Source organism: Pristiophorus japonicus, chromosome 1 (genome assembly GCF_044704955.1).
Source record: "Pristiophorus japonicus isolate sPriJap1 chromosome 1, sPriJap1.hap1, whole genome shotgun sequence".
NCBI classification, from domain to species: domain Eukaryota; kingdom Metazoa; phylum Chordata; class Chondrichthyes; family Pristiophoridae; genus Pristiophorus; species Pristiophorus japonicus.
The window spans coordinates 465,743,254-465,764,066 of NC_091977.1; the positions used below are offsets into that span (position 1 = coordinate 465,743,254).

Genomic DNA, 20,813 nt, shown 5'->3' on the forward strand with positions numbered 1-20,813 from the left:
CCTTTGGTCCCGACGGCAAACCGCTTCCTGAAAGGCCTGCCTGAAGAACTTTCACACAGGTAGGAACATGGTTTATTTAATCTTTTTTTATTCAGGTTGGATTTATTTGTATAATATTTGTATAAGTATAACTAAGGATTTATTGTAGAATTTAATGACTTCCCTTTCCCCCCCCCCCCTCGTTCCCCACGCCTAATTTGTAACCTGCGCCTGATTTTTTAATGTGTAGACAAGGTTTTTTCAAGCGTACAAAAATCTTCATTTACTCCATTCTAAGTTAGCTTGGAGTAAGTTTTCACTCACGAAATTTTGAAATCAGGCGCAAGTGGCCAGACACGCCCCCTTTTGAAAAAAAAATTCTGTTCCAAAGTGAAACTGTTCTAACTGACTAGAACTGGAGCAAACTAAATGACGAGAATTCTGATTTCTAAGATACTCCGTTCTACACCAGTTGCTCCTAAAAATCAGGAGCAAATCATGTGGAAACTTGGGGCCTATATATCTGAAGCTTGCACAAATTAGAAGGCCATTGACTTTGAGCTTAATCTTGATTTTCAATCCATGTGCATCCTGTACACATAGCGTCAGACAATGAAACACTTTGTTACCTAGACATGTATCTAACAATCAAATACTGCACAGCTAGATTAAAGAATTGCAATGTGCACTGAACAAATCCCATACGGATAGATCTACAAAAATTAGTCGGTTTGGCATGGCTTAAGTTTTGACTCAAAGTAAAACGGAAGCTAAATGGACAAGTTTGCAACTTGATTTATCGGGAGTCTGATGTAGAGAGCCCCAAGTCACTACAAACCTACAACCTAATTTAGGAATAAGCTAATTTTCAGAAGGCTGGACATATAGAAACCTGGAAGAGCCTGAGATAGAGGAAAGAGTTCGTCAGTGCACTGTGTGTAGTGAAAACATAAATCTGTGTGTAAAGAACACATTTAGAATTTCACTACACATTCCACACATAGAAAATCTTACTCCACAGACAGGCATAACTAGGATATATTCAGGACTTAGATTTGCTTGTGCATGCTCTTATTTCTTTTTAAATGCTTTGGTGATTAATTATGTGGGGGACACAAGTTTATAATGACTATCACCGTGATCAGGTACAGAATTTGATGCAGTTTCGACCCTCTGCTTCACCAGCAACACTATCACTAAACTATATCCGTCTCTCAGAGGATTGTTTATAGTGAGGCACACAATTTACAAACACTTCACATATTTTAAATAGTTTCACAGGAAGCAAGACAAAGGAGCAGAGTTGTAATAAAAGTACAATTTGTCAAAATGCTAAAATATACACAAAAATACTCCAATCATTGCATTTTTTTAATAAAGCAAACTTAGTTCAGAATATTCTTATTTTCTCCATTTTCATTCCAACTCTGTAGTTATTTCATAGCCCACAGTAGTGCAGAGAGAGCCACATCTAAGGATTTAGTAATGACTACATAATGGCAAAGAAAATGAAGGGACCATGTATTTTCCACTGGGCCTCTACCTAAACAAAGCACTGGAGGACAACCTATACCTACATTATTAATCCTTTACAGTAGTCATTACCCCATCATGCCTTCATACTGTTCTGTCAGCCTGCCAGTAGCAGGCACACATCTGACATTAAATATGAGTGGGTGATGTGGGTCAGCCAAATATCTGTCACATTTCCTTGGTTAAGAGCAAGTTGCGAAACAATATTTTAAATTTCCCATGACTATCAATCAAATACATTCCAAATATCATATGACCAACCTGACTCAGTCCCTCCATATTTACATTAATATAAAACACCAAACAAAAAATACCACAGCACTGTTTTTATTTTAATAACAATGTTCACATATCACAAGTTTTCTTTTCTATCTGGCAAAGTGGAACAGCACCCTCAGCACCAGTTCAAACTTACCATGCAGTCAGAGGAACTGTTCAAAGTGACTATACTAGCCTCGAAAGCAGCACAATATTTCAGCGCTCTTGATGTAATAACAAATAAACATGCGTAATGGTTACAGTATTCCTAAGCACCACAGTTGTAGCATCAGAGCATGCAATGTCACTGGCTTTGAAATCAATGCCTGTATTCTGTTTACTTATGTGAACCCTGTATCCTATAAAATAAAAACATATAATTTCTATGTTAAGTCATAGAACATCTCCTCCCCCAGATCGAAGAACACAAGGAGACAGGAACAAGAAAAAAGTAATTCAACCCATCCAGATCACCCTGTCATTTAGAGCCTTGCGCAGGACTCTATCAAACTATTTTCATGACCCAGCTTGTTTTCCTCTACAACCTGCTGAATTATGTTAACTTACATTCAACCTCCATCTTCATGGTCCTTGATGTCATTTTTAAACCAATTTGGGCCAAAGTGCTTTTTTTTTGAGATAAAAGAATTCCGCATCATCAAGTTGTTTCTCATCGCTCATCCACCCAACACCAAATATTAGTCTTCTTGTTCTCTTCTGCAGCAACTCTAGATTTTGGTTGGCCTCTTGGGTTGCGACAACCAGAATAAGAACATACAAAATTGATGACAGGAAAAGAGTAGCTGGTCCATCAAGTCTGCCGGACCATCATTGCGAAACCCCAACCCCGCAGCCATATAATCTCCTGGGAAAGGTAAAAAGAGAGAAAAAATGTGCAGAATATTCCAGGTTACAACTGACCAGGGCACTACATGACTCTACCATAACTTCTGGAGATATAAGCGGAATGGATTTGGTAATATATTCCAGTATTCAGTTCATCTTGCTTATTGCCATAGAATCATAGAAAAATTACGACACAGAAGGGGGCCATTCAGCCCATCGTGTCTGTGCGAATCGAAAAAGAGCTACTCAGCCTAATCCCACCTTCCAGCACTCGGTCCGTAGCCCTGTAGATTATGGCTCTTTATGTGCACATCCAATGTGATGAGGGTTTTTGCCTCTACCACCCTTTCAGGCCGTGAGTTCCAGACTCCTAACATACTCTGTGTGAAGAAATGTCACCTTATGTACCCTCTAATCCAGCCACTTCACACTATTTAGACGTTGCATAAGATATACGACACAGAAACAGTCCATTCGGCCCAACCAGTCCATGCCAGCGTTTGTGCTCCACTGGAGCCTTCTCCTGTCTTTCCTCATCTAAATCTATCAGCATAACCCTCTATGTCTTTCTCTCTCATATGCTTGCCTAGTCTCTCCTTAAATGCATCAAACATGATAAATGATAAAATCAACCAAGGTATCTTTTAACTCTACTGTAGGCATGTTCTATTGCACTCATAGAATGCATTTCTTCTATTTTTATTTCAAATAAAAGCAGTTCTGTATTGAACTTAATTAGCTCAGGTGCACACCGTCAAGATTTCTTTGCAAGATCTTGACTGACTACTGAGTCAGTTGTTCCCTCACTCCCCCCAAACTTGGCATAATCTCTAAATTTAACTCCTTTGAACTGAGGCTTCATTATCAATTCATTGTTATATACCAGGAACATATGGGGTCCCAGCTCGTGCCCCTGGAACACCCATAAGCTGAGAAAGAGGCCATCATGTCTGTGCTGGCTCTTTGCTGAAGCAATTCAGAACTAATCCTGTTGGCCTGCTCTCTCATAACCTTGTATCTTCCTCTAGTTCAAGTATATATCCAATTTTACCTTAAAAGATGCAATAGAGGCTGTCTCTCCCGGTGGAAAAGCATTTCGCGGTCGAGTAGTCCATTCTGTAAAGAAATAAAAACAGAAAATGCTGGAAATACTCAGAATGCTGCCTGACCTGCCAAGTATTTCCAACATTTTCTGTTTTTATTTCAGATTTCCAGCATCTGCAGTATTTTGCTTTTCCAATCTGTAAAGAAATTTCTCTGAATCTCTCTCCTCATTCTCTTAGTGAATTGGTAATTCCCCAAAGAAAATATTTCTTTTTTACTGCATCAAAACGAATTATTATTAAAAATTGTTAAATATCTTCTTGGCCTTCTCTGCTCCAGTTGAAATAATTCCTGTATCTCACCCCTCCTCAGTTTCCTATCCCCCACATGGTTTTTCATTCATTGCATCAACCTGCTAAATTTACATTGGCATAGAGAGTATACAATCAATCAATACCTTCCCCATTGTGACCTAGCTCCCCTTAGCTCTGTGCTTTCTTTCCTACAGCCAAATACTAAATTATGGCCCGGATTTTCCGTAGCCTATGACCGCGAACCCGGTCATAAGTGTCCCGCAGATTCCAGGTTTCCGTATGCGATCTGTCAAGATCCGCATCCCCGGGAAATGGATATTTGTTGACAGAGAGTTGGGCTATTTGCCCAACTACTGCCCAGCGAATGCCTATGAAATTCTTGTGCCTGGTAAAAGCAGGCATAAGGCCTTCTTTTACCAGCGTACATTATATTTTTTAAATCCTTTTAACATTCAAAATCCTATAATGTTTGTTATTTTTGGCCCCTTAAAAAAATGTTTACATTTATTTTTCAAAAACTTACATTTGTTTTAAATGTTTAATTAAATTGTATTTCAATTAATTTTAAACATGTAAAGATTTTTTTTATTTCAGTGTTATTAAAATCAAATTTTTGAGTGATTCCTTTCTGCTTATGGGGATTCCTTACATAAATGGAATCCCCATAAGCATAATAGGGATCCCCCGTTCTGATTGGTTGGGTCGGCCCACGTGATCTCAGGGACGCTTGCGAACCGCGTGCGCCCGAGGTACATGGGCCTCTAAGCATGCATACATGTAGAGGCCCGGGAGCGTGAGTCTCCGTAAATCCAGGACCATCAGGTTGGTTCATAGTTTTAATGCGGTTCGGAGACATCTGCCCGCGGAAAGCCGCTGACCGTAAATTCAAGCCTTATGACTTTGCTTCACCCTCAGTTTTATGAATCTAAATTTATAAAGAGGCCACTTATACTGTAATTTGTTAAAGGCCTTTAGGAAGTCTAGGTACATTACATATATGACATCTTTTCCAATGAGTATAATGCCAATACTGGTCACAATACTCAAAATGCAGTCTTATCAATGCTTTATAGAATATAAAAGTGTTACCTCTTGGATTTATATTGATCACTTGCATAATTTCAAGTTCTATTTGCCTTAGCAAATTTGGAAGCCATTTTTTTAAGCTTTCGTTGCTATCTTAAATACAAAATTTATGGTATCTTAATATTTTACAGTTCTTAAATTCAAGGTACACTGAAAACACGGCATTGTGGTCTACTGTACATTTCTAATTATACGTAAGCTAGCTATCCTCCTTCAAAGCTACACAGTAATCTTCATTCTCCCGCACTGCTTTGATGGTTAGTAAACAAGACTCTACAGAAATCCTAGGAGACATCAGCAGACGTGCCACAGTGTCTAATCAGATAGCCATTTGCATAAAGTATCAAGTGTAATTTAAAATGTGTTGCTGTGGATGTGGAAAGGGAATAATAGATCTATATTGGTATGTTTGAAATGAAGGTTGTTATCAAAAACACATTCCTTTGGGACTGTAACTCATCACCCACTGTACTCTCATAAAGACTAGTTTATATCTCAGAAGACCCAACTATATTGATATTCTTACACGATTGCTGAAACATTCTGGGAAAGAAACCCACTGCAGTATCAAAAAAATAAGATTTCTCACTGTATTACTTGTGGGTATGCAAAAGTTATTTGAACATTAATTTAACCTTGACCAAATTAAATTGCTGTGGTTCAAATATTAACAAAATATTTTATCAACCACTCCGACAATTAGCTTCACCATGTAGGGAATTCCAGCTGAAAACGTCTTGGAAATTGCAGTGTAAAGGACATTTTACTTCAAAGTTATTTTGATCTCAGATCTCAAATTTACATAGCACCATGAGACATGCCAGGAATATTATTGGCTTAATCTATGGTCCGGGCTGAGTTAGGTCACCTTATCTGGACAATAGGAGAACCACAACCAGCTGTAATGTCTGTGGGTGTGGGGAGAAGGGGGGAAAAAAATCAGCCATGGTTTTCATTCCTGATCATTAACCAATGACCATCTTTAGTAATTCAGGGCGAGAAACTGGCCTTGGTAGTGCTTGTTTTTTGGGCACTATGAGTGCCATTAGGAATGCAAAATGGCATCTGTGGCACGTGTGCACACGATTTTGCAGCCTGGACTACTTTGGAGGAGCACTGCAGTATTCAAGTGAGCGGGACTCAAGGTTCATGGTGGTATACTGCACAACCTTGCCATCATGAGGGGACAGCCCTTGCCACCATCTACCAGGCGACAAGATGAGGAGCAGGAGCACGAGGGGGAAGAGGAGGAGACGGAAACCTCGACAGCCTCTTTTTGCCCAGGATGCACGTGAAAAACAAATTCAAATGAGATACCAGTAACCTCAACCCCAGTTCCCCATTCACCAACAGTCCCACACTCCTTACCTTCCCTGTCACTGGCCATTACATTGTTCTCTTGACCACAATGCAAAAATAAAAGCCAACACAAAATAAACATTCCAAACCAAATTTATAAATGAAATCATTCCATATTGCATATGGAATATGGTGCCCAGCTTCCGTGTGCCTTTGCCAGTCCTCCTACACAGTGCTACCCCAGAGGCTGCAGCATGGCTGGTGGAAAGTTGCGACTTTCGATGGAGGAGATTGCAGATAGGCTTGCAAGATGATCTCGAGCAGCTCTGGACCTAGAAGACTCGGCTTCAGACTGCACCACCATAGGTGGCAGCAGTCTGAGCTGGCTGGGTGCTAGGCAATAGCAAGGGCACTGGTGGAGTTGCAGAAATGGTAGCACGAATGTTGTTTTCCTGACAAGAGGAGAACAGATTCTTGCTCGATGGACCCACTGCCACTTCCCCGGCATGGCGCCACAGCAATCCTAATAATCTGTTGGAAGACAGATTGCTGGACTGCTGTGACACTCTGCAAGCTCCTTTGAACACTGGTAAACACAGCCATTGTAGCAGCAGTCTAACCTTGCATAGCAGCAGTCTGAGCTACCACTGCAGCACTCAGACTTTTGGTGGAAGCTGCTTGTGCCGTAATGGAAGCTGAGATATTGACCATCAGATACTGCATTATGCTTGAGTCCACAAATGTGTTGATGGAGTTGGCCACCAGTTCCATGCTGGAAAGGTAGCCCCCAAGCTCTGCGCAAAGCCCTGTACCAAGTTGGTGACGGATTCCTCCATGCTCCTTTACATTGAATGCAGGTTTTCTGGCAGGCTTCCCAATGCACCAAGCATTTTGCTATATGCACCCATCAGCCTTCTACTGTAGGCAGCCCCATCAAAGTCCTCATCTGAGTACTCTGCAGAAGAACTCGTACTTGACCTCGCCCCGCTCCCCCCACCCCACCCCCGACGAGCTGGCACCTGCACTATCCTTGCCCCTGCTCTGGCTGCAGTGCACTTGTGTCTGGTGTCTCACCACATGCTGATCCCGCCTTTATTCTATACTCTAAGATGTGCACAGTGTCAGTATCTGAGCTAGTGACTGAGAGTGTGAAACCAAGTGACAGTGTGTCTTCATTATCACTCTCTTCTTGGTCTTCGTCCACTACCTGGGTAGGTTGCATTTCTTGGATAGCTGAAAGGAAAAAGGCAGAAGGATAAGGTTATGGTGAGGGGAGGGAGGAAAGTAAGAGGTGCATGCTTATACTATCTGCAGCTTGTAAGTCAGATGAGATTGTGGGATGAGCGGGAAGTGGGATGTGAGAAGGAGGATTAAGTGTGAGGATACTGTCATCATCAATGGTTTCAGACCAGCAGCCGGTCATGCCCTCAGCAATGGCCCTTCAATAACCAGCACCATCTCCTCCATGTGGGTTAGAGCATGCAGACACACTTCTCCTCCTCTGGTTAGTTCCTGCTGCCTCCAGTTTTGTGCAACCTTATTCGGCAAGGGAGAGGAAATAGGGAGAATGAGTGTCGTGCAATATGTTTGGGTGATGTTGTTGAATAGCTGGCAGTGTGTACAAAGCTTGGAGATATGGACGTGAGGTTTGCAACAGTGCTAAGTGTGTGAGGGTGAGGTGAAGCATATACATATTAGGTATGAGTCCTCATTGATAGAGACTGTTGGTAGGTGAGTAATGGGAGTGATGTGATTTGAGCAGTGGCTTAGGCTTGTGGTGCAGTAGGAAGGATGTGGTATTTGAAGATGCATTCACTGACCTTCACCACTCATGTGAGATCACTAAACTTTTTGCGGCACTGCGTCCAGGTCCTTTTGACTACAATCCTGGGTACAGTAGCACAGTGGTTATGTTACTGGACTAATAATCCAGAGGACTGGACTAATGATCTAGAGACGCGAGTTCAAATCCCACCACAGCAACTGTAGAACTTAAATTCAGTTAATTAACTAAATCTGGAATTAAAAGCTGGTATCAGTAATGGGGACAATGGGCCCAAGTTTCGGCCTCGGTTGCTCCTGATTTTTTGGAGCAACTGGTGTAGAACGGAGTATCTTAGAAATTCAGATTCTCAGCATTTAGTTTGCTCCAGTTCTAGTCAGTTAGAACAGTTTCACTTTGGAACAGAATTTTTTTTTCAAAAGGGGGCGTGTCCGGCCACTTACGCCTGTTTTCAAAGTTTCGGCAGTGAAAACTTACTCCATACTAACTTAGAATGAAGTAAGTGAAGATTTTTGTACGTTCGAAGAAACCTTGTCTACACTTCACAAAATCAGGCGTAGGTTACAAATTAGGCGTAGGGAATGGGGGATGGGGGGGGGGGGGTTTAAAAGGGAAGTTTACAAACATTAAACACTTCAGTTTTACAAATAAAGAGCCATCATCAATAATAAATGATAAATACATCAATAAATCAACCAATAAATCAATCAAAAAAAATTAATAAAAAATAAAATTTAAAAAATCAATAAAACAAAACATTTTCTACTTACCGACTGCAGCACCGGGAGTCCTTCAACAGCGTGCTGGGATGGTCCCCCCAGTGTGTCTCTATCTGTTTGTCTGTGTCTGTGTCTCTCACTCTCTGTCTGTCGGTGTCTGTGTTTCTGACAGCGAGGGGAGGGGGAGAGGGGGGGGGAGAAAAGGGGGGGGGAGAAAAGGGGGGGGGAGAAGGGGGGCGGAAAGGGGGGCAGAGGGGGAGAAGGGGGGTGGGAGGGGGAGGGGGAGAAGGGGGGTGGGAGGGGGAGGGGGAGAAGGGAGGTGTGGGGGGGAGAAGGAAGGTGGGGGGGAGGGGGAGAAGGGAGGTGGGGGGGGAGAAGGGGAGGTGGGGGGGGAGAAGGGGAGGTGGGGGGGGAGAATGGAGGGAGGGAGGGAAGGAGAGAGGATGGAGGGAGGGAGGGAAGGAGAGAGGATGGAGGGAGGGAGGGAAGGAGGGAGGGAGGGAAGGAGGGAGGGAGGGAAGGAGAGAGGATGGAGGGAAGGAGAGAGGATGGAGGGATGGAGGGAGGGAGGGAAGGAGAGAGGATGGAGGGAGGGAGGGAAGGAGAGAGGATGGAGGGAGGGAGGGAAGGAGAGAGGATGGAGGGAGGGAGGGAAGGAGAGAGGATGGAGGGAGGGAAGGAAGGAGAGAGGATGGAGGGAGGGAAGGAAGGAGAGAGGATGGAGGGATGGAGGGAGGGAGGGAAGGAGAGAGGATGGAGGGAGGGAGGGAAGGAGAGAGGATGGAGGGAGGGAGGGAAGGAGAGAGGAAGGGAAGGAGAGAGGATGGAGGGAGGGAAGGAGAGAGGATGTAGGGAGGGAAGGAAGGAGGGGGGGGGGGAGGGAGAGAAGGAGGCTGAACGGCCAGGCCCAAGACCTCGGGCTAGATTTACAGGAAGGTGGCGTCGGCTCTCGGGGGTGGGTCGCGGAGGTCCGGGGGAGGAGAGAGTCGCGGAGGTCCGGGTGTAGGGGGGGGGGGGTTGAGAGGGAGTTGCGGAGGTCCGGAGGGGGGGGGGGGAGTCGCGGAGGTCCGGGGGGGGGGGGCGGGGGAGAGAGAGTCGCGGAGGTGGGGGCGGTTGGGGAGAGAGGAAGAGAGTCGCAGAGGTCCGGGGGGGGGGGGGGGGGGAGAGAGAGTCGCGGAGGGGGGGTCGAGTCGGGTCGGGCTGGGCGTGGGAGGAGCCTTATTCACGCAGCCCCAGTGAGGCCATTCAGCCAGGGCTAAGGGCTGCGTGCTTCGGGCCCCTCCCACACAGTTTTGGGCGCCTGGAGCTACTGCACATGCGCGCCCACTGTAGCGTGCAGGTGCAGAGGTCCCGGCACTGTTTTCGGCGCAGGGACCTGGCTCCGCCCCCTACACCTCGTGCTGCGCTGCGCCCGGCTGCAGAAGACCTGCAGGGAGCCGGAGAATAGGGAAGTTTTTTTTAGGTGCACTTTCTGGCGCGAAAAACAGGTGTCCAGGTCCGGGCTGCGTCGTTTTAGGCACGTCCCGAAACTTGGGCCCCATGAAACTAATGTCCTTTAGGGAAGGAAATCTGCCGTCACCTGGTCTGGCCTATATGTGACTCCAGACCTACAGCAATGTGGTTGACTCTGAATTGCCTTCTGAAATGGCCTAGCCAGCCACTCAGTTGTAACAAACCGCTACAAGAAACAATAATAAGAATAAAACCCAAACGGACCACCCGGCATCGACCTCGGCACCAGCTTCGGACACGACAATGGCACACCTAGCCCAGTCGACCCTGCAAAGTCCTCCTCACTAAAGTCTGGGGACTTGTGCCAAAATTTGAAGAGCTGTCTCACAGACTAGTCAAGCAACAACCTGACAGTCATATTCACAGAATCATACCTTTCAGCCAATGCTCCTCCATCCCTGAGTATGTCCTGTCCCGCCAGCAGGACAGAGCCACCAAGGTGGTGGCACAGTGGTATATAGTTGGAAGGGAGTGGCCCTGGGGGCCCTCAACATTGACTCCGGACCTCATGAAGTCTACAGGCAAGGAAACATCTTGCTGATTAGCACCTACCGCCCTCCCTCAGCTGATGAATCAGTACTCCTCTATCTTGAGCACCACTTGGAAGATGCACAGAGGGTAGAAAGAGCACAGAACCTACTCTTGCTGGGGACTTCAATGTCTTGAAGGTCATAGACGCAATACTGGACCTGCAGCAGGTGGTGAGTGAACCAACACGAGGGAGAAACCTACTTGACCTCCCTCCTTACCAATCTACTTGTCACAGATGCATCTGTCCATGATAGTATTGACCACCGCATAGTCCTTGTGGAGAGGAAATCCTCGCTTCACACTGAGGACACCCTCCATCGTGTTGTGTGACACTACCACTGTGCTAAATGGGATAGATTCAGAACAGTGCCCCTGGGAGTACTCAGCATTGACTCTGGATCCCATGAGATTTCATGGCTTCAGGTCAAGCATGGGCAAGGAAACCTCCTGTTGATTGCCACCTACCGCCCTCCATCAGCTGATCAATCAGTACTCCTCCAAGTTGAACAGCGCTTGAACATAGGAAATAGAAGCAGGAGTAGGCCATTCGGCACCTCGAGCCTGCTCCACCATTCAATAAGATCATGGTTGATCTGATCTTGGTCTCAGCTCCACTTCTCTGCCCACTCCCCATAACCCTTCACTCCCATATCTTTCAAAAATCTGTCCATCTCCACCTTAAATATATTCAATGACCCAGCCTCCACAGCTCTCTGGGGCAGAAAATTTCAGAGATTTATGACCCTCTGAGAGAAGAACTTCTTCCTCATATCTGTTCTAAATGAGCAGCAGCAGCAGAAAAAAGCACTGAAGGTAACAAGGGCAGTAGCACCACTACTGAACGAGCTTGCTGAGTCTTGTAGGACACACTTGCCAGACAGGACCTGCGGCAAGTGGCGAGAGAATCAACACGAAGGAAAATACCTACTTCACCTCGTCCTCACCAATTTACCTGTTACAGATGCATCTGCCCATGACAGTATTGGTAGCATTGACCACCGCACAGGCCTTGTGGAAACGAAGTCCCATCTTCACACTGAGGACATTCTCCATCGTGGTGTGCGGTACCACCACTGTGCTGAATGAGATAGATTCAGAACTGATCTAGCAGCTCAAAACTGGGCCTCCATGACTCACTTTGGGCCATCAGCAACAGCAGAATTGTATTCCACCACAATCATGGCCTGGCATATCCCTCACTCTACCACTAACATCATGACAGGTTCAATGATGAGTGTAGAAGAGCTAACCAGGAGCAGCACCAGTGTTACCTAAAATGAGGTACCAACCTGGGAAAAGCTGCAACACAGGAATACATACATGCTAAGCAGCGGAAGTGGCATGCTATTGACAGAGTTAAGCGATCTCACGACCAACAGATCAAATCAAAGCTCTGCATTCCTGCCACATCCGTCATGAATGGCGGTGGATAATTGAACAACTAACGGGAGAAAAATTATTTACAACTATTTAAAATCTATATTAATGATTTGGATGAAGGGATCGAGTGTAATGTAGCTAAGTTTGCTGAAGATACAAAGATGGGTGGAAAAGCAAGTTTCCTGTTTGATGCCATCCCCAACCTCACTGCTTTGGTGGTCTGTACACAACTCCCACTAGCGTTTTCTGTCCTTTGGTGTTCCACAGCTCTACCCATACAGATTCCACATCATCCAAGCTAATGTCCTTCCTTACTATTACTGGAGGTAACCAAGTTCCTATATATTGTTGCTGTTGTCCTTGGTGGTCGAGGTCATGGGGGAGGAAAATGCTGTTGAAGTAAGCTTAGTGATGTGCTGCACAACCCCTTGTAGATATACATCCATACACTGTGACTGCACTGTTATGAAGCATATGGATTGTGGAGTCTAATAACATGGGCACCCTTAGATGATGTCAAGCTTCTTGAGTGTTGCTATACCTACAATTATCCAGGTAGTGAGTATTCCATCACAGTCATGACTTGGACCTTGTAGAAGATGGAGAGACTTTGAAGGGTCAGAAGGTGACCCATTCCTCATAGATTACTCAGCCTTCTGCTGCGCTTGTGCGGTCACAATTCTGATATGCTTCTGATCAATAGTGACACTCAAGATCTTGATAATGTGGACTGTGTGACTAGTGCTTTTGAAGGCCGGTGGAGATGATTGGGCTTTTTCTGGTTGGAGATAATCATTGCCTACTATTTATGTAGCACAAATGTTACCTGTTACTTGTCAGTGACTGTTGTCCAAGTTCTGCTATCCTTCATTATCAGATGAGATATAATTTTGAGGGCTGCTACTCTCACCTCGTCCAAATACAAAATGTGCTCGTGGTCCATTGACAACTGGAGTCAGGAGAATTATATTCCTTTCAACTCCGAGATGGAGTTACTGATTGAATCTGTGAGCTAACAGGAGTAGGCAGAGGGCTCACTGGAAACATCCAGTTGTGAAGGGAGCTGAATATTGTAGAAACATCAGCAAACAGCAGACTCCTGACCTTGTGATAAAAGGACATTAAAGCTGCTGAAGATGATTGGGCTGAGTTGCTTCCTGAGAACTACTGTTCACTACTGGACACAAAAAATCTGCAAAGGGATATAGTCAGGCTAATTGAGTGGGCACAAAATTGGCAGCTGGAGTAAAATGTGGGGAAGTGTGAGGTTATCCACTTTGGAAGAAAAAATAAATAAATTATTTAAATGGAGAAAAATTACAAAATGCTGCAGTACAGAGGGACCTGGGGGTGCTTGTGCATGAAACACAAAAAATGAATATACAGGTACAGTAAGTAATCAGGAAGACAAATGGAATGTTGGTCTTTATTGCAAAGGGATGCAGTAGAAAAGCAGAGAGCTCCTGCTACAACTGTACAGGGTATTGGTGAGGCCACACCTGGAGTACTGCGTACAGTTTTGGTCTCCTTATTTAAGGAGGGATATACTTGCATTGGAGGGAGTTCAGAGAAGGTTCACTAGATTCCTGAGATTCTTTTTAAGTAGATTTTAAACTAGATAAGGCTAACTAGAGGGATGGCAGTGCAGCTCAGTCTTGTGCAGTGCACATCCTGCGGCATATGGGAAGTCCTGGACGCTTCGCGCAGCCTAGACAACCATGTGTGCAGGAGGTGTCTCCAGCTTCAACTGCTCGAGCTCCACGTTTCCGAGCTGGAGCAGCGTGTGGAGTCAATAAGATGCACTCATGAGGCTGAGAACTACATGGATAGCACGTTTCAGGAGGTGGTCACCCCGCAGCTTAAAGGCGTGCAGGTAGAGGGGAAGTGGGTGACCATCAGACGTAGTAAGTGTGCTAGGCAGGTAGCGCAGGAGTCTCCCTGTGAGTCCATCTCACTTTCAAACCAATATTTACTTCTGAGTATCGGTAAGGACGATAGTGCCTCTGGGGAGTGCAGTCAGAGCCAATTCCAAGGCACCACGGGTTGCTCAGCTGCACAGGGGGGAGGGACAAAGAACAAAAGAGCCCTAGTGATAGGGAATTCTATAGTTAGGGGAACAGACAGGCATTTCTGCAGCCGTAGACTTGACTCACAAATGGTTTTGTGCCTCCCTGATGCCAGGGTCAAGGATGTCACAGAGCGGACACAGGGCATCCTGGGGGGGGGGTGGGGGGGGGGGGGGCAGTAAACAGCTAGAGGTCGTGGTCCATATCGGGACCAAAGACATAGGTAAAATAAGGGATGAGGTCCTGCAGGAAGAATTTAGGGAGCAAGGAAGAAAATTAAAGGGTAGGACCTCAAAGGTAGTAATCTCCAGGTTACTACTGGTGCCACGTGCTAATGAGTATAAGAATAGAAGGATGGAGAGGATGAACATGTGGCTGAAAAGTTGGTGTAGGAGGGAGGGCTTTAAATTCTTGAGGCATTGAGGCCGTTTCTGGGGGAGATGGGACCTGTACAAATCGGACGGGTTGCACCTCAACAGCGCCGGGACCAATATCCTCGCGGGGAGTTTTGCTTGTGCTGTTGGGGAGAGTTTAAACTAGCTTGGCAGGGGGATGGGAACCTGAGAACGAATTCAAAAGGGAAGGAAGTAAAGCTGAAATTAGATAGCAAGAATCTAGAAAGCGAGTCCGTAAGACAGAGGAAACAGTGTTTAGTATGTAGTAAACAAGGAGGTTTTCCTGTGCTAAATGGTATATACTTTAATGCAAGGAGTATAGCGAATAAGGCGGATGAGCTAAGAGCACAGGTAGACACTTGAGAGTATGACATTATAGCCATTACAGAAACATGGTTGAAAGAGGGGCAGGTTTGACAGATCAATATTCCTGGCTACAGGATTTTTAGACACGATAGAGAGGTGGGTAAAGGAGGCGGGGGGGGGCGGTTGCGATACTGATTAAAGAAACCATTACAGCGGTGAGGAGGGATGGTATGTTAGAGGGATCATCAAATGAGGCCATATGTGTCGAATTGAAAAATAAAAAAGGGGCGATCACACTGCTGGTTGTGTATTATAGACCCCCAAACAGTGGGAGGGAGATACAGGAGCAAATATGTTGGCAAATTGCCGTGAAGTCCAAAAACCATAGGGTAGTAATAGTACCGGATTTTAACAATGCAAAAATTGATTGGGACAAATCTAGTGTGAATGGTATAGAGGGTGCGGAATTCTTGAAATGCATTCAAGAGAACTTTTTCAGTCAGTATGTAGCAAGCCCAACATGAGAGGGGGCGGTCTTGGATTTAGTTTTGGGGAATGAAGCTGGGCAGCTTGAAGGGGTATTAGTGGGGGAGCATTTGGGTGCCAGTGACCATAATTCAGTCAGATTCAAGTTGTTTATGGATAAGGACAAGAATAGGCCTGGAATAAAAGTCCAGAATTGGGGAAAAGCTCATTTTACTAAGTTAAGGAATGAGTTGGCCATGGTGGACTGGAAATGGCTACTTGTGGGTAAATCAGTGTCGGAACAGTGGTAGGCATTCAAGCAGGAGATACGGAAGGTTCAGGCCAAACACGTGCCCTTTAAAAATAAGGCTGGGAAAAATAATTCTAGAGCTCCCTGGATGTCGAGAGACTTACTGGGGAGGATTAAGAAAAAAGGGACGCTTATGTCATATATCAACGGCTAAATATTATAGAATCTTTAGAGGAATATAGAAAGTTAAGAGGCAAAATTAAAAAGGATATTAGGAATGCTAAGAGAGAGCACGAGAAATTCTTGGCCAGTAAAATTAAGGAAAACCCGAAGATATTCTATAAATATATTGAGAGTAAGAGGGTAACTAAAGAAAGGGTAGGGCCTATTAGAGACCATGAGGGTAATCTTTGTGTGAGGCGGAAGATGTTGGGAGGGTTCTTAACGAATACTTTGCATCTGTTTTCACAAAGGAAAGGGGCAATGCAGATACTGCTATCGAGGAGGAATGTGATATTCTGGATGAAATATAGCGAGAGAGGAAGTATTAAGGGGTTTAACAGCTTTGAAAGTAAATAAGTTCCCAGGCCCGGATGAAATGCATCCCAGGCTGTTGAGCGAAGTAAAAAGGAAATAGCAGAGGCCTTGACCATCATTTTCCAGTTCTCTTTGGATCTGGGCATAGTGCCGGAGGATTGGAGGACTCCTAATGTAGTACCCTTGTTTAAGAAGGGAGAAATGGATAGGCCAAGTAATTACAGGCCTGTCAGCCTAACCTCAGTGGTGGGAAAATTATTGGAAAATATCCTGAAAGACAGGATAAATCTGCATTTGGAAAGGCAAGGATTAATTAGGGACAGTCAGCACGGATTTGTTAAGGGAAGATCGTGTCTGACTAACTTGATTAAATTTTTTGAGGAGGTAACCAAGAGGGTCGATGAGGGTAGTGCGTGCGATGTAGTATATATGGACTTTAGCAAAGCTTTTGATAAGTTCCCACATGGTAGACTGGTCATGAAGGTTAAAGCCCATGGGATACAGGGCAAAGTGTCAAGTTGCATCCAAAATTGGCTTGGAGGTAGGAAACAAAGGGTAATGATTAATGGATGGTTTTGTGATTGGAAGGATGTTTCCAGTGGGGTTCCGCATGGCTCAGTACTGGGACCCTTGCTTTTGTGGTATATATCAACGGTTTAGATTTGAATAAGAAGTTTGCAGACGACACTAAAATTGGCTGTGTGGTTGATAATGAAGGGGAAAGTCATGGGCTGCAGGAGGATATCAATCTACTGGTCAGGCGGGCAGGGCAGTGGCAAATGGAATTTAATTTAGAGAAGTGTGAGGTGATGCACTTTGGGAGGGCTAATAAGGAAAGGGTATACACATTAAGCGGTAGGCCACTTAATAGTGTAGATGAACAAAGAGACCTTGGAGTGCTTGTCCACAGATCCCTGAAAGTAGCAGGCCGGGTGAATAAGGTGGTTGAGAAGGCATACGGAATGCTTGCCTTTATTGGCTGAGGCATAGAATATAAGAGCAGGGAGATTATGCTTAAATTGTATAATACTTTGGTTAGGCCACAGCTGGAGTACTGCATGGAGTTCTGGTCACCATATTATAGGAAGGACGTGATTCCATTAGAGAGGGTGCAGAGGAGATATACTAGGATGCTGCCTGGAATGGAGAATCTTAGTTATGAGGACAGATTGAATAGGCTGGGTTTGTTCTCATTGGAACAGAGGAGGTTGAGAGGAGACCTCATTGAGGTGTACAAAATATTGAGGGGCCTGGATATAGTGGATAGTAAATGTCTATTTCCATTGGTGGAGGGTTCTATTATGAGGGGGCATAGTTTTATGGTGGTTGGTGTAAGGTTTAGAGAGGATTTGAGGGGGGGGGGACTTCTTTACGCAGAGCGTTGTGGGGATCTGGAACTCGCTGCCTGGAAGAATGGTGGATGCAGAAACCCTCACCACTTTTAAGAGATGGTTGGATGGGCACTTAAAGTGCAGTAACCTGCAAGGTTACGGACCTAGAGCTGGTAATTGGGATTAGACTGGATGACCTTTTGTTGGACGGAGCAGATATAATGGCAAGTACTGCAGGGAATAGAATATGGCCAGGGTGAGCTCCTGGACTAGTTTCGATCGCCTGGATGGGTCGGAGAGGAATTTTCCCAGATTTTTTTCTCCCTAAATTGGCCTGGGTTTTTATCTGGTTTTTGCATCTCCCAGGAGATCACGTGACTCCGGTTGGAGTGGAGTGTAGAATGTTTCAGTGTAAGGGATGTCGCAGTTGTGGTGAGGCAGACTGGTTGGGCTGGATGCTCTTTGCCTTTCCGTCATTGTTCATAGGTTTATGTAATCTTTAGGGCTGCTGACCAAGGGCCGTGTGGCTCTTTGTCGGCCGGCACGGACACGATAAGCCGAAATGGCCTCCCTCTGTGCTGTAAATTTCTATGTTTCTATGAAGGGGCTGACTTATGAAGAAAGGTTGAGCAGGTTGGGCCTGTACTCATTGGAGTGCAGAAGAATGAGAGATGATCTTACTGAGACATACAGGATAATGAGGGGGCTCGACAAGGTAGATGCAGAGAGAATGTTTCCACTCATGGAGGAATCTAAAACAAGGAGGCATAGTTTTAGAATAAGGGGTCGCCCATTTAAACTATGAGGAAGAATTTCTTCTCTCAGAGGGTTGTACATCTGTGGAATTCTCTGCCCCAGAAAGCTGTGGAGCTGAGTCATTGAATATAATTAAGACGGAGATAGACAGATTTTTGAGCCATAAGGGAGTAAAGGGTTATGGGGAGCGGGCAGGGAAGTGGAGCTGAGTCCATGATCAGATCAGCCATGATCTTATTGAATGGCGGAGCAGGCTCGAGGTGCCAAATGGCCTACTCCTGCTCCTATTTCTTATGTTCTTATGAAAAGGCTCCATGAACACCCCAACCTCAATGATAGCAGACCCCAGCACGCAAGTGCAAAAGGCAAGATTCAAGCTTTTGAAACCATCTTCAGCCAGAAGTGCCAAGTGGATAATCCATCTCGGCTTCCTCCTGAGGTCCCCATCATCACAGAAGACAGTCTTCAGCCAATTCAATTCACTCCATGTGGTATCAAGAAACAGCTGAGCGCACTGGATATAACAAAGGCTATTGGCCCTAATAACATTCCGGCTAACGTGCTGAAGACTTGTGCTCCAAATCTAACTGCAACTCCAGCCAAGCTGTTCTATTACAGCTACAACTAGGCATCTACCCGACAATGTGGAAAACTGCCCAGGTATGTCCTGCTTAAAAAAAGCAGGATCAACGCAATCCACCCAATTACTGCCACATGAGTCTACTCTCAATTAATCAGCAAAGTGTTAGAAAGTGTCGTCAACAGTGCTATCAAGCGACACTTACTCACCAATAACCTGCTCACTGATGCTCAGGTTGGGTTCTGCCAGGACCACTTGGTTCCAGACCTCATTACAGCCTTGGTTCAAACTTGGAAAAAAAGCTGAAATCCAGAGGTGAGGTGAGAGTGACTGCTCTTGACATCTCGCAGCATTTGACCAAGTGTGGCATTAAGAAGCCGCAGTAAAATTGAAGTCAATAGCAATTAGGGAAAGACCCTCCACTGGCTGGAAACATACCTAGCACAAAGGAAGATGGTTGTGGTTGTTGGAGGTCAATCATCTCAGGCACAGGACATCACTGCAGGAGTTCCTCAGGGCAGTGTCCTTGGCTCAACCATCTTCAGCTGCTTCATCAATGACCTTCCCTCCATCATAAGGTCAGAAGCGGGCATGTTCACTGATGTTTGCAGTGTTCAGTTCCATTCGCAACTCCTCAGTTAATAAAGCAGTGTATGCCAGCTTGCAGCAAGACCTGGATGACATTCAGGTTTGGGCTGATAAGTGGCAAGTAACATTCACGCTACACAGTGCCTGGTAATGACTATCTCTAACAAGTGAGAGTCTAATCACATCCCCCTGACATTCAACAGCATTAACATCGCAGAATTCCCCACCATCAACATCCTGGGAGTCACCATTGACCAGTAACTCAACTGGACCAGCCAGACAAATGCTCTGGCAACAATCGCAGGTCCGAGGCACGGTATTCTGTGGTGAGTCGCCAAAGCCTTTCCACCATCTACAAAGCACAGTCAGGAGTGTGATGGATTACTCTCCACTTGCCTGGATGAATGCAGCTCCAACAACACTCCAGAAGCTCTACACCTCCAGGACAAAGCAGCCACTTGATTGGCATCCCATTCACTCCCTCCACCCCCGGCACACGGTGTCTGCAGTGTGTACCATCTCCAAGGCATCTATGACAGCACCTCCCAAACCCATGACCTTTATCACCTAGAAGGACAAGGGCAGCAGGCGCATGGGATCACCATCACCTTCAAGTTCCCCTCCAAGTCACACACCATCCTGACTTGGAAATATATCGCTGTTCCTTCATCGTCGCTGGGACAAAATCCTGGAATTTCCTCTATAACAACACTGTGGGAGTACCTTCACCACATGGATTGTAGCAATTCAAGAAGGTGACTCACCTTATCAAGGGCAATTAGAGATGGGCAATAAATGTTGGCCTTGTCAGTGACACACAACTCAGGAACGAATAAAACACAAAACTGACCTCCATGGCTATCTGCTCCACTGCCTATTCATCGTGTGTCTGGAGGGCCTCCTGGCCCCCTGCATTACAGGACGTCTCTCTTCATATCCATCTCCTCCACCAAGACTTCCATTGCAGCGTCGGAAAACTTTGGTGCCCGCTTTCTTACATGATCAGCCCGTCGCCTTCATATGCTTATCTAGCTTCCCCTTAAATGTATCGGTTCTATTTGCTTCAGCTATTTTCTATGGTAGAGGTTTATGGAGCATAGTCTCTGAAAGCACTTGATCCCTGAGGCACCACTAGCTACATTCTAGGCTCTTATAAATGGCACTAAATTAACTTTATGTGCATTAAGAGTGCTTTTATGGTATGCTGTATTGTTGCTTTTCAACTCCAACTCACCATTCCAAACAACTTTTTGTC

General features: G+C 45.4%; 1 protein-coding gene across 3 annotated transcripts in view; it reads right to left on the reverse strand.

The window, feature by feature from the left end:
* triqk (triple QxxK/R motif containing) overlaps positions 1-20,813 on the reverse strand; it is a 181,431-nt gene that overhangs the window by 134,451 nt on the left and 26,167 nt on the right. The window contains exons 1-2 of one of the 3 annotated variants that reach the window (XM_070876306.1): positions 3,668-3,740; positions 2,338-2,635 (exon numbers count right to left, since the gene is read on the reverse strand). The exons of the other annotated variants lie outside the window; for them this stretch is intronic. The gene's annotated coding sequence lies outside the window, so the exon portion shown is untranslated. Of the gene's footprint in view, positions 1-2,337; positions 2,636-3,667; positions 3,741-20,813 lie in introns of those variants that run through there. 3 annotated transcript variants of the gene reach the window in all.